Genomic DNA, 14,660 nt, shown 5'->3' on the forward strand with positions numbered 1-14,660 from the left:
CTGAGATAACAAGGTGTAGAGCCCGGTGGACCAGCATCTGCAGGTCCTACTATCTCTGAATCACAGTTTATTAGTTTTGTCATTGAGAATTTGGTAATTTCAGGACATTTATCAAGGAAATCCCATCAGCAGAGAAGGGACATTTTTCATGATTACTGCAACTCAGGACCAGGTAATTAACCACCAAATACCATTATGTCTGGCTTCCTTCATTCCTTTTCATCAGTTTAAGCATTCACTTCCTCTTTTAGTTACACTGTAGCAGCTGTATCTACAAGGTACACTACAATCAAATGTCAAAGCTTCTTCAGCAGCACTTCCCAAACCTGTGACTTCAAGTACATTAAGGGAGAAGGTGACAAGTGCATGTGAACATCAATTCCCAAATTCCCTTCCAAGTCCCACGTTGTCTTGACCTGGACATAATTTGCTATTCCTATGTTGTTGCTATGTCAGTATCCTGGACAGTTCTCTGTAAACACGTCGTAGGAGTGTCTTCACCACACAGATTGTAACAGTTCATGGCAACAGCTGATCATCACTTCCTCAAAGACAACTCAAGGTGGGATATAAATACTTGCCAATGATATTCATGTACCACGAATGAGTTGTTTAAAAAAATGGATGGCTCTCAGACCACAAATCAGTCAGCATTGTAAAGACATGCCTTCTATCAGGCATGTTGGTAGTTTGTCTAATGATTAGATTACATATTGTTGAAGTCATATCAAGATAAGTGATTAAGAAGGCAGAAAAAATTAAACATATGATGGACTGCAACCATTTTAAAGTGCAGTTCAATCTGTGTGCAACTTAGCTGAATCACAACGTAATTACAGACTAACATTAGATTCTCTATTCTTTCAGGGGATGTGGCCATCGTTGGCTAGGTCAGCACTTATTGCCCATCCCTAGTTGCCCTTGAGAAGTTGGTGATGAGCTGCCTTCTTGAACCGCTGCAATTCATTTGGTGTAGGTTGACCCAAAACGCCACTGGGGAGGGAGTTCCAGGATTTTGACCCAGTGACACTGAAGGAACAACAATATTTCCAAGTTTGGATGGTGAGCAATTTGGAGGTGCACTTGCAGGTAGTGATGTTCCCATGAATCTGCAGCTCTCAACCTTCTGAATGGTTGTAGTTATGGGTTTGGAAAGTGCTCTCTTAGGAGCGTGGTGAATTTCAACAATTCAGGGTTCTCTTAAGGTTAACATGCATTTTAGTTAGGAAGGTAGGAAGGTATTCATTTTAAGAGGGCTAGGATACAAGAGCTTGGATGAGTGGTAAGACTTTATAATGTTCGTCAGACCACATTTGAAATATTGGGAGCAATTTTGAGCCCTGTATCTAAGGAGAGATGTGTAGAAGTTGGAAGACGTCCGGATGGGGTTTACAGGAGTGAAGGTCTTGTCATATGTGGAATGATTGAGGACTCTGGGTTTGTACACGATGAAGTTTGGAAGGATGAGGGTAGAATATCGTTTAAACTTACAGAATACTAAGAGGCCTGGATAGAGTGGATGTGGACAAAATGTTTCCAATAGGAGGACAGACTAGGACCTCAGGACACAGCCTCAGAGTGAATGAAAGGCCCTTTGGAACTGAGAAGAGGAGAACATTTTTCAACCAGAGGGTGGTGAATCTGTGGAATTTGTTGCCCCAGAAGGCTGTGGAGACCAAATCTTTGAGCGTATTTAAAACAGAGAAAGATAGATTCTTGATTAGTAAGGGAATCAAGGGTCATTGGAAGAAGGCAGGAGAATGGGGTCAAGAAACATATCAGCCATGATCAAATGGCAGAGGAGACTCACTGGGCGGAATGGCAGGATCCTGGGACAGGCCAAGCAGAGGCAAGCACAGGAATTCCTAGAGACCTGGTTCTCCACTAAGAAGGCCATCAACAAACACATAGAGCTAGACCCTACATATACTCCACCGCGAAGGAAAACTGAGGTAACCCAGCTCAACGGACACCAGAGTTTAAATAACAGGTGGGATAATACAGCAGCACTTCATCGGAGGCTGCACTGATGATGTTACCAGCAGGGTAATGAAACGTGTGCGGAACAACAAACCAGCTCAGCGAAACAACCAACCACAACCACCACATGGCCTAATTCTGCTTCTATATCTAATAGTTTCACTGAAGGCAGTGATAGTATATACACTACTGAAACAAAAGTAGAAATTGCTGTAGAAATTCAGCAGGTCTGGCAGCATCTGTAGAGAGAAAGTGGAGATGATGTTTTGGATCCAGTGACCCTTCTTCTGAAGAGCGTTCTGATGAAGAATAATTGAACTTACAATGTTTACCCTGCTTTATTCCCACAGATACTGCCAGACCTGTCGAGTTTTCCCAGCAATTTCTGCTTTTGTTTCAGATTTCCTTTGTTTTAGTTCAGATATGTTTGATGCAGAAACCTCACATGACATTATGACCATGAGGATAGATCTAAATACCAAGTTCAGATTTCCAGTTCATTTTCTATTTTAGCAAAATGCTCATTTATTGATATTTTTGAGTGAAATGCCCTTTTCACAGTCATTTAGAGTTGTGTGAGATCAACTTGGTGTTTTTGAGCCATTTGGTTTGTACAATGGAGTACCATCTCTGAGCACCAACTTATTGACTGATTTGTAGGTGAAATCTTACCACTGAGTCCATCTCTTTCTTGAATTTTGGAACATTTCTGGATTCATATAAATATATCGTTTTCACTTCTGACTTGGATGTTATGTAAGACAATATGCAGTTTCAACTTTCCCAATCCTATAAATAATTTCAGTGATTATGCTCTGAAGTTTCATGATTGACTTTAAGCATTCTTTATATTCTCTATGAATTAGATTCCACTCCAGAGATGCTTTTATGGTCAACAGTGAATAGTTCTGATCTTTAATTATATATAGTACTCTAGTAATCATTTTCTATTTTAAAGCAACCATTAGTTCTTGAAAAAATCCTCAGCTTTGTTCCTCCTGGTCTGTGTAGCTTTATATTGGCTAGCTGAAGACTCACTTTTGTATTTTTAATTCTGCATCTGAAGGAATCAAAACTGCTGCTCCAATGTCTAATTTAAAGCGTACCAGCATCTCTGTTTTCCAATAATTTCCACTGTTTGTTTTAAATCTTGCTTTAGAAGGAGCACTCAATGCTTTGTGAATCTTCTACCACATGGATTCAGTTTTGAAAAGAAATTTTGAATGTTCTGGCCATTTTTGTTCTGTTTGAAAATGCCCCAGATTTTTACACCAATGACTTGAGACAATTTTCACAGGACAACTCCAATGTCCACACCTTTCTCTGCCACACCAACAGCAGCTAGTCTTCAATAGTTTTCTTGGTATACATCTCTCCTTCTCTCTGTCTTACCCATTATGTCTGATGAGTTCAACTACATCCACTATGTTGCAATTTGGGCTGTTCCTGTCTCCTTGGACAACCATAACAACAAAGTTGCTGGAAAAGCTCAGCAGGTCTGGCAGCATCTATGAAGGAAAAAACAGAGTTAACGTTTCGGGTCCGGTGACCCTTCCTCAGAACTGTTCTGTGGAAGAGTGACCGGACCCGAAATGTTAACTCTGTTTTTTCCTTCACAGATGCTGCCAGACCTGCTAAGCTTTTCCAGCAACTTTGTTTTTGTTCCTGATTTACAGCATCCACAGTTCTTTTGGTTTCCTTGGACAACCAGTTAGTTTTGTCTCCTAAATTCTGCTTGTCTACTTAATTGAATAATCCTCAGTGTCAACTTATCTTGGGACTGCAGGATGATATTTCATCCATATTTCAAAGCCTAATATGTCATAATTAACTCTTATTTCAGAGAAGTCAAAAATAGTGTATGGTAATACAAATCATTACCAGATGCATTGATGTTTTCTTTCCAATTCTAAGTACATTTATTGAATTGTGTACATTTCATGATGGTGTTCATGTGACGATCAAATTATACCTCTAATAAGCAATAACTTTGTCACACAAGGCTTTACTTTCATTGATGCATAGTGTATCCACAATGCCAACAATACAATTGCTTGTTGGTACAACAGTATATTGATAAGACCATAAGACCAGAATCCCTAAAGTGCAGAAAGAGTACATTCAGCCCTTCAAGTCTGCACCAACCTTCCAAAGAGAACCCCTCCCAGTCATAGACCTTGACCCTATACCTGTAACCCCACATTTACAATGGCTAATCCACTTAGCCTACACATTCCTGGATATTATGGGGCAATTTAGCATTGCCAGTTCACTTAACCTGTGCATCTTTGGACTGTGGGAAGAAACCGACGCAGACACGGGGAGAATGTGCAAACTCCACACAGTCACCCGAGGCTGGAATTAAACCCAAGTCTCTGGCACTGTGAGGGAGCAGTGCTAACTACTTAGCCACTGAGCAGCACGCTATCCTCACATATCCATATTTTCCTAAACTTTCCAGAGTCTGGTATTGTTGTAAACTCAGGGTGGAATCGTGGCTCAGTGGTTAGCACTGCTGCCTCACAGTGCCAGGGACCCAGGTTCAATTCCACCCTTGGGTGACTGTCTGTGTGGAGTTTGCACATTCTCCCCATGTCTGTGTGGGTTTCCTCTGAGTGTTCTGGTTTTCTCCCACAGTCCAAAGATGTGCAGGCTAGGTGGATTGCCCATGCTAAATTGCCTGTAGTGGTCAGGGATGTGTAGATGAGATGGGTCTGGGTGGGATGGTCCAAGGGTCGGTGTGGACTTGTTGGGCCGAAGAGCCTGTTTCCACACTGTAGGGATTCTATGAAAAAGCAATGGGTGTGTTGCTAAATGTCCCTGAGATTTTCAAGTTACGTAAGAGTGTAATAAATGTACAAACAAAATTTAAAATGAATTATCTGAGAACCCTCTATCTCTTTAAAAGCTCCAATCATGGTTAGAATAGTATTCCTGATTTGTTGTTCCTTCTGCTCATGAAGTATTAGCCCTTTGGTAGATAGATGATTGAAATCTTAGTAGAAAGTAAAAGACAGACATTTGTCATGCGCTAAACACCATATGAATACAAATTACTTCATTGGAATGTAAATGACAGACTTGCAGACTTGAAACAGCTTTAAGGTGAGATTTCTACATAATTTTAATGTCGTTTGTTTTTGGATTTTTGGAATTTCAACTAGTGGTGTATGGGTTTTCTGTATGTCTAAAGGGGTTTAGTGATTAACTTGTATGTATTTCTGTAGATGTCATTCCTTTTGAAATACTGTTTAGAGAGATTGTCTGGTGTGTTATGGGGTTTTGTTTACATTGGGAGAGTTTACAAGTGAATGAAGTAAACAATCTTCTTCAAATAGAAGATTGTGGACCATTTGTGTGTTTCAAAGACTACCTAACTTGAGGGAAGGTAAAAAAGAGCTTTTGGGTTTCTTATTAGCAGATTGTAGAATTCAGGACTTAAGCTGGATATATTAAACTGTCAGTCATGATGAAAAGACGTAATTTAGAATTTTTAAGAAGTACCAATGTAAACAGTTTAGTCTGAGTAGTTCCTAATCTGATGAAGGGTCTAGGCCCGAAACGTCAGCCTTCCTGCTCCTATGATGCTGCTTGGCCTGCTGTGTTCATCCAGCTCTACACCTTGTTATCTCAGATTATCCAGCATCTGCAGTTCCTACTATCGCCTAATCCAAAGTGTTTGGTTAACCCTGAAGGGGATCTTCCGAAGCTGATAAAATCCAGAGTCAGTGGTACAAAGGCTTTACTATGAGGCTGTCAGATTCTCATGATAGAGGCCACCATTAAAGTAAGCCTTTTTGATGTGAAGTAGTAGAGAATCCTCTCTGGTGGGAATACTGAAAAGGAGCATTTTTGCAATTAATGGAATTAAAGATTGTATTTTACAGAGTCATAGACCTTTCGGTCCTACCAGTCCATCCGAACATAATCCCAAGCTAAACTAGTCCCACCTGCCTGCTTCCGGCCCATATCCCTCCAAACCTTTCCTATTCATGTACTTGTCCAAATGTCTTTTAAACATTGTAATTGTACTCACATCCATCAGTTCCTCAAGAAGTTCATTCCACAGGCAAACCACCCGCTGTGTAAAAAATTTGCTCCTCATGCAGTTTTTAAATTGTTTTCCTCTCACCTTATAAATGTGTCCCTAGTCTTGAAATCCCCTATCCTAGGGAAAAGACAACTACCATTAACTCTATCTATACCCCTCATTATTTTATAAACTTTTAAGGTCACCTCTCAACATCCTACACTCCAGTGAGAAAAGTCCCAGCCTTCCTTTGTAACTCAAACCTTCCATACCCGACAACATCCTGGTCAATCTCTTCTGAACCCTCTTTGGCTTAATAATATCCTTGCTATAACTGAGTGCCAGACGTTCAAAATCTTTATTTTTTGGTATCTGAAAATAGTTTGGTTTGTTCTATTTTATCATATACTTCCCATTATAAACTTGTATTAATGTGAAACCCAAATCTGCAGGATTGCGTGTTAGTGTTTCAGTGAAAGACCACCTTGTTAAAACAAAAACAAACCTATTAAGCCAGGTTTCAGACTGAGAACTGGCTTGTCCAGTAATAACAACAACTGGGAATATAATAGTGACAACTTTCTGATTGCAATAACTGTTCCAAATATTTCTTATATGCAGATTTATTCATTCCTGCATGTCTGGAAGGGGAACTTGGAACCCTGACAATCAGTAGCCCTTTTGGCTTTACATTGGTGTCCTTTCCACGTGTGAACATCAGCAAGTGTTTTGTTTTAACCACTTAAGATACAGTTCATGCATAATAGCACAAATATTAATTTATCTTAATTCCAAATTGGGTTTAACGAATTAGGATTCATACCAGAGTATTATACATTCACTTTGTTACATTGGGAAAATATTTGGAATTTAGATTGTTTACTTTTGGATTTTTTTTTCAGATCCCTGAATAATTACTAAAATACAATACATTGATTAAAGAAAAAATCCGAATGAACTGTGGATGCCGTAAATCAGACACAAAAACAGAAATTTCTGAGGAAGGGTCACTCGACCTGAAACGTTAACTCTGATTTCTCTGCATAGTGCTGCCAGACCTGCTGAGATTGTCCAACAATTTTGGTTTTCGATACGACCTTATTTCATTTGATATTATCATTCACTATAAATTCAAAACCTCTCCCTCCCCCGTCCCCCCCATTCATAAGCACTTAACGACCTGAGTCAGATTTCCTGCGAAAACAGCAACCGCATTAACACTGCCACACTTCAAAGTTTCCAAAGAGATCGGAATGTCAGCATAAAAATTGCCATATGACTAATTGGAATTTGAGATTTATCCCCTGGCTAGCAAATATGTCAGAAACAAGAAATCATTGCAATAAGTTTAGGTTTGTTGGATGATGTATCATTGTAGGTTTGACTTGTTTTAGTCGAAAACAGAAAACTTCCAACTCTGAAAAAAGGCATTCTTAAAGTATGAGGCATATAGGAGGAGGAGCCACGGCTGCGTCCAGATGAGCAATGCTGATTTGAAAAGGCCGGAATTGTGCAGCGCTTGCTACTTGGGAGTGTCTTGGTGCTGGATACACGGCTCGCTGAAGCAACATGAAACTTGGGTGTGTTCAGTTGTTTTAAGGAAAAAAAAATCAGCCTGCCAGCTGCACAGTGAGGATTTAGTGGTAAGTAGCTGAACTCCGTTACGGTCTAACATTTTAGAGAGAAAAAATAATGTTTCGCGAGGCTCAGTTTTGATGCCCGTTTCCATATTTTGAATAGACTTTCCAGTTGCTTTGAATAGTCAAATATTACAGTTTTTTGTCTGGAAAACGTCAAGACTGAACTGATGTTTTTACCGCACGAGAAGCAATGTACAGCCCTTTACCAAACCACACCACACCCTTTAAATTACTTCTGAAGTGCAGATCTTTTAGTTATGTGGACAAATACAGCAGGCAAATTAAACGTAGAAAATTAGATTCTATTTAGTGTTTTTTTTAAATGTCAGTAGAGAGAAATATGTTGGTCATTACAGCAGAAGAACGCGCAGATTTTTTTTTCCCCACAGATATTATGTTAATCAGTTCAGTACACACGGAGATGATGTTGACATCTCATTTGGGAGTTTGCCCGACTGTGTAGCATACCCTCAATATCCCAGCGACATGTGTAGCCTAGTTTAAATCTTTTACCACCATCCGATTGCCACCAAACGGATTGAGGTGAGTCTGGGTAATTTAATCATCTTTCACAAATAACAAGCGTGTTGAAGAGTTAGAATAAAGTTGTCTTCTTAAATGCAAAAGTTATCAATTTACAGCATTAAAAACATATGCTTATGAAAAACTCAACAGATGACAACGCCACAGATGTAGAAGATCAGTCACCCCAGCACTTGGAATTTTTAAACTGTTAAAGTCAGCCCCCAGCTGGTATGATTAAGTTCTGCCATAATGAGAGCTTACATTCCTTAATTGCATTCGTGTTTAAACAAAAAGTCTCTGGTCCACAGCTAGCATATCAGTGTAAAATAACATCGTTTTGTTTGTGTCACTTGCTCTACTTGACAGCAAACCCTCCTAATTTCAGTTAAAATGAACAGCTTTCCTGCTCAGGACTAACAAAGATCATCTGAAGTTATTTCCATATGACTTGCTCATTTTGGAAAAAAATTATGTACAAAGCAGAAAAGTCTATTTCGAGTCATTTTGCAAGGAGTTGATGCTGATCTGCATAATTGATGATCAAGGAATGTCCTTTATGTATTGGTGAATGACAGTTCTTATTCATACATTGCTTTTTCAATGTCAATATTCTAAAAAAATACAAATCACCAGGAACTATTTAACTTTGATCAACATTGCTGACTAATTTAAAAATTAGTTATGGGTGTGGCAGGCTGCACCTTCTTTTAAAAAGAGTAGGGAAACATACTTGCAATATTTATGAAATGAGATATGCATCCTTTTCTGCTAAGAAAGACAAGGCATTCTTGTACATCAGAGATAGTAGGAACCGCAGATGCTGGAGAATCTGAGATAACAAGGTGTAGAGCTGGACGAACACTGCAGGCCAAGCAACATCAGAGGAGCAGGAAGGCTGACGTTTCAGGCCTAGACCCTTCAGAAATTTCTGTACATTAGTTATTTTGCTGTAATACTGTACAAGAAATACCCCATTATGTTGTCATTAGCTAACAGTTTTCTGAACTTGAAACAGCAGTGGATTCAACCCTATCATGATCATGTAACAGACATTGCGTGCAAAGCCCAGTGCTGAAGTTAAACTTGATAGTTCGTTTTTAAAATAGAATCAGATAAGTGTTTGACTACAGAAGACACTGATTTGTTAAAGGACTTTAAAGTACAGATAGAGGTGATCTAATTACAGGAGCGCAGCTTTAATCTAATTTCAGTGACACTGTCTAATCCAGGAGATTGAGGATGCAAAACAGGCAAACTCATTCTGACTGTTAACTTTCCATCACATGCAGCATACAATAAATTTCTGATGTATATTATTTTTATTCACATTGGATGTGGGCATTACCCAGCCCTAGTTACTCTGGAAAAATGTGGTGGTGAGCTGCCGTCATGAACCACTGCGATCCATTTACCGTACATAGACCCACAGTGCCAGTTAGGGAGAGAGTTCTAGGATCTTGACCCAGCAACACTGAAGGAACGGCAATATAACTTCATGTCAGGATGGTGAGCAACTTGGAGAGGAAGTTGCAGGTGGTGTCATGCAATGAATCTGATTCCCTTGCCAACTAAAACCTGAAAAAGACCTGCAGATGCTGGAAATCCGAAACACCAACAGAAATCGCTGGAAAAGCTCAGCAGGTCTGGCAGCATCTGTGAGGAAAAATCAGAGTTAACGATTTGGGTCCAGTGATACTTCGTCAGAACTGATGGTAGCTAGGAAAAGTTGTTCTTATTATGCAGAAGATGGGGGTAGAGGGGAGGTGGTGAACAGGAGATGGGGTAAGGAGTAAATGATAGGTGGTGATAGAGCTCAAGGAGAGAGAAGAGAGAAGAACAATTGGACAGACAAAGAAGTGGATAATGATTAGCCTAGGAGAATGAATAGCAATTACTGGGATAACAAGGCCTGGTGTGGGGCTTGGAGTAAGGACATGGGAGAAGGTGCCTCAAGCCCTAAAATTGTTGAACTCTATATTGAGTCCAGAGTTCAAGGGGAAAATGAGGTGGTGTTCTTCCAGTTGGTGCGGAGCTTTGCTGGAGCACTGCAGCAAGCCCGGAGACAGATGTTGGCCAGGGAACACGGTGTGTAGAAGTGGCAGGCAACAGGAAGCTCATGGTCTTTTTTGCAGACAGAACATAGGTGTTCTGCAAAGCAAACACCCAGTCTGCGCTTTATTTCCCCAATTCCCCAAGGATACCATATTGTGAGCAGCAAATGCAGTAGACGAGATTGAGTGAAGTGCAAGTAAATCACTGCTACATCTGAAAGGTGTGATTGGGACCTTGGATACTGAGGAGGGCTGAAGTAAACAGGCAGATGTTACACCTTCTGCGACTACAGGAGAAGGTACCGTGAGAATGTGGGGACGTGTTGAGTGTGAAGGAGGAGTGGACCAGAGTGTCCTAGAGGGAATGATCCCTGCGAAAGACGAACAAGGAAGGGGAGGGGAATGTGTGTCTGGTGGTGGCAGAAATGGTGGCTAATGATCCTCTTGATATGGATGCTGGTGGGATTGTAGGTAAGGACAAAGGGGATTCTATCTCTGTTGTGGGAGGGAAGAAAGTGGGTGAGGGATGAAGTGTGGAAGATGAGTCAGACCCGGCTGAGAGCCCTGTCAGTCACAGTGCTGGGGATTCCTTGGTTGAGGAAGAAGGTGGACATTTGAGGCCCCCTTGTTGAAGTTGGCATCGCCAGAACAGACGAGACAGAGATGGAGGAACTGGGAGAATGGAATAGTGGTTTTACAGGAAGCAAAGTGAGGATGTATAGTCAAGGTAGCTGTGGGAGTCGGTCGATTTGAGGTGGATATTAGTGGCCAGTCTATCCCCGGAAATGGAAACAGGAGATGTTGAGGAAGGAAAGGGAGGAGTCAGAGATAGACCAGGTGAAGGAGAGTGTGTGGTGGAAATTGGAAGCAAAATGGATAAATGTTTCCACTTCCAGGTGAGAGGGGGGAAAAAAAACAGCACTGATGATATCATTAGTGTCCCAGAGAGAGAAAAAAAAAAAAAAAAAAAAAAGAAGGAGTTGTAACATAGAAACATAGGAGGTAGGAGCAGGAGGCCATCTGGCCCTTCAAACCTGCTGCACCATTCTTCACAATCATGGCTGATTGTCCAACTCAATAACCTAATCTTGCTTTCTCTCCATAAACTTGTATCCAATTTGCCCCAAGTGCTATATCTAGTTGCCTCTTGAATACATTCAACTTCATGTGGTAATGAATTCCACAGGCTCACCACTCTTTGGGTGAAGAAATGTCTCCTCTTCTCCATCCTAAATGGTCTACCCCAAATCCTCATGCTGTGACCCCTGGCTCTGGACACACTCACCGTCAGGAACGTCGTCCCTGCATCTACCCTGTCCCTGTCCTGTTAGAATTTAAGCCTCTGGACATCCCCCTTATTCGTCTGAACCCCAACGAAAACAATCCCAACCTAGTCAGTCAATCTCTCTTCGTAAGTCAGTCCTGCCATCCCCAGAATAAGCTTGGTAAACCTTCGCTGCACTCCCTGGAGAGCAATAGCAAACTTGATCGGATTGAACAAAGGGTTTTTCACGTACCTCACAAAAAGAGGCAGGCATACCTGGGGCCCATGTGGGTACTCATGGCCACCCCTTTGACCTGAAGAAAATGAGAAGGGTTAAAAGAGAAGTTGTTAAAGTTGAGGATGAGCTTGACCAAGAAGAGGAGCATAGTGATGGATGGGAACGGTTCAGGCCTTTTTTCAATGAAGAAGCGGAGAGTCCTGAGCCATCCTGATGGAGAAGTGGATGTGTAAAGGGATTGCACGTCCGTAGTAAAAAGGGAAGGTGGCTGGAGCCTGCAACCTGGAAAGTTGTGAAAGCAGAGGAGTCGCAGATGTAAGTGGGAAGGGACTGGTCAAGGGGAGAAGAAAAATCAAGTCAGGGTAGGAAGAGATGGGTTCTGAAGGGCAGGAGAAGGCAGAAACAGTGGGTCTGCCCAGGCAGTCCTGTTTGTGGATTTTGGGGAAAGAGGTAGAAGTGGGCTGTGTGGGCTTGCGGGACTGTGAGCTTGGAATCGGTGGGTGGATGGGTTGTTGGTGGTGGTTGGGGTGGGGATGGTGGAGGGAAAGCTGGTAGAGGAGTAGGAGTAGAGATCACCAGATGAAATAAGGTTAGTGACCATTGTGGGCACAATAGTCCGGGGGAAGATAGGAGGAGGTATTGAGACCTGGTACTCTCCCAGTGCAACATAGGAGGTCAGTCCGCCAGACGGGAATAGCACACCCTCGTTGGCAGGCCTAATTATAAAGTCATGGTTGGATCTGAGAGCATGGAGTGCAGTCAGTTCAGAGGGAGATTGGTTGGAATGGGTAAGCGGGAAGTGAAATTGGAGCAGTAAGGTTGTAGACTTGCTCGCCGAGCCAGTGGGTTTGGTTGCTAACGGTTTTGTCACCTTGCTGGGTGTAACATTGTCAGTGCACCTCCAGGTGATGCGTTGGTGTTCTGTATGTGCCTCGTTTTGCTGGGGTGGTTAGGCATCACTTCTGGTTCTGTTTTTTTTTCAGTGGTTTGTATATCGGGTCCAGTTCAATGTGTTTGTTGATGGCGTTTCGGTTGGAATACCAGGCCTCCAGTACTTAGCTGGCGTGTTTCCTGTTTGGCTAATGCTATTATGCAAGATGTTGTCCCAGTCGAATTCATGTCCTTCTTTGACCATGTGTATGGAGACCAATGAGAATTGGCCGTGTCTCTTGGTGGCTAATTGGTGTTAGTGTATTCTTATTGTCAGTTTTCTTCCAGTTTGGCCTACATAATGTTTTTCACAGTCTTTGCATGGTATTTTGTATATTATGTTAGTTTTATTGATTATTGGTATGGGATCCTTTACATTCGTCAGTAGCTGTCGCAGGGTGGTTGTTTGTTTGTGGGCCACCCTGATACCTACGGATTGGAGTAGTCGTCATCTCAGATTTATCTATGACATATGGTAGGGTGGCAAGTTAGTCTGTCATGGAGGTAAGTGGCTTGTGCTTTTTGGGTATCCATTCCTTTTAAAAACTCCGTATAAAAAAGTGCACCTGTTCTGCTTTGCAGAGTTCCGGATTGCTGCAGTGTGTTGGGGTCCATTTGAATAATGCCCTGATGCATTGGCTCAGCAAGCAAGTCTACAACTTCATCCACAGCCCGAGCTATAAATCTTCTCAAATACCTTGAGGCAATCAATGTCACATCAGCAGTTCCAGGGCTTGAGGCTGTGTCTTAGCCCAACCCCTACATAATCAGGCCTTGCCCTCACCTGGGCTGTTACCACACAACCCATTGTCAGGCACTAATAGCGTCCATTATGCTACTATTTATTTCCCCAAACTGGCTTTTACCCACCCTTTTGCCTGTCCAACTGTGTTTCGCTCTCTTTGGGCTCGATCTCCACTCATGTTTATCTTCCCTTCCCCACCCCCACCCCCTCAAATCTTCTATACAAATAGAAATCTTTTCCTAGCTACCATCAGTTCTGGAGAAGGGTTACTGTATCTGAAACAGTAACTCTGATTTCTCTCCACAGAAACTGCTAAACCTGCTGAGTTTTTCCAGCAATTTGTATTTTTCTGTTCAAGAAAAATTATTGTTTGGCACCACAGAGCAGATATGGCTGAAAGCAGAACAGCTAAAAAGAGGACAGTTGTTTTAAAAAAAAAAACAAACACAAACACATTCTTCAGACAGTAGAATCCTATTTTCCTGCAGGAGGTCATTAGAAATATAAATACTCTGCTGCCTACCATAACAATTCTAGATATGTTACAAGCTGCTATTTTCTGAGTCCTGTAAAGCAAGTATTTTTAATTGTAGACTGAAATGGAAAAAACAACAACTGCAAGGATTTCTGCACTTTTAAAAAATAACTGATTGTAGATGATCCAGACAAAGACACAGTTGTTATTCAACCAGTAGTTGAAATGTAGTTTGCATATGAACTGGAGCCAATGGCTCTGAAAAATGGAGATTCAGTGAGCAACAAGTACCTCATTAGTCACTAGTCTACAGAACAGTCAACAAAGGCCATCTACCAGCTAATGCAGAATCAGAGATAGTAGGAACTGCAGATGCTGGGAGAATCCGAGACAACAAGGTGCAGGGCTGGATGAACACAGCAGGCCAGGCAGCATCATAGGAGCAGGAAGACTGACGTTGAGCCTAGACCCTTCATCAGAAAAGGGGGAAGGCGGATAGAAGATGGATAGGGGAGAGGAAACAAACAGGTCGAAGAGGCGGGGATGGAGCCAGTAACGGAGAGTGCAGGTGGGGAGGTAGGGAGGAGATAGGTCAGTCCATGGAGGACGGACAGGTCAAGGGGGCGGGATGAGGTTAGTAGGTAGGAGATGGAGGTGCGGCTTGAGGTGGGAGGAAGAACAGGTTAGGGAGGCGGGGACGAGCTGGACTGGTTTTGGGATGCGGTAGGGGGAGGGGAGATTTTGAAGCTTGTGAAATCCACATGGGAACCCTGCAGCCCAAT

General features: G+C 42.0%; 1 protein-coding gene across 1 annotated transcript in view; it reads left to right on the top strand.

Moving 5' to 3' along the window:
* Positions 1-7,542: 7,542 nt before the first annotated feature.
* The window catches only part of LOC125483711 (inverted formin-2-like), a 30,410-nt gene continuing 23,292 nt past the window's right edge, over positions 7,543-14,660 (top strand). Inside the window, exon 1 of the mRNA XM_048600102.1 lies at positions 7,543-7,653. The gene's annotated coding sequence lies outside the window, so the exon portion shown is untranslated. The remainder of the gene's footprint in view (positions 7,654-14,660) is intronic.

The sequence above is a fragment of the Rhincodon typus genome, chromosome 8 (assembly GCF_021869965.1).
Source record: "Rhincodon typus isolate 14 chromosome 8, sRhiTyp1.1, whole genome shotgun sequence".
NCBI lineage: Eukaryota > Metazoa > Chordata > Chondrichthyes > Orectolobiformes > Rhincodontidae > Rhincodon > Rhincodon typus.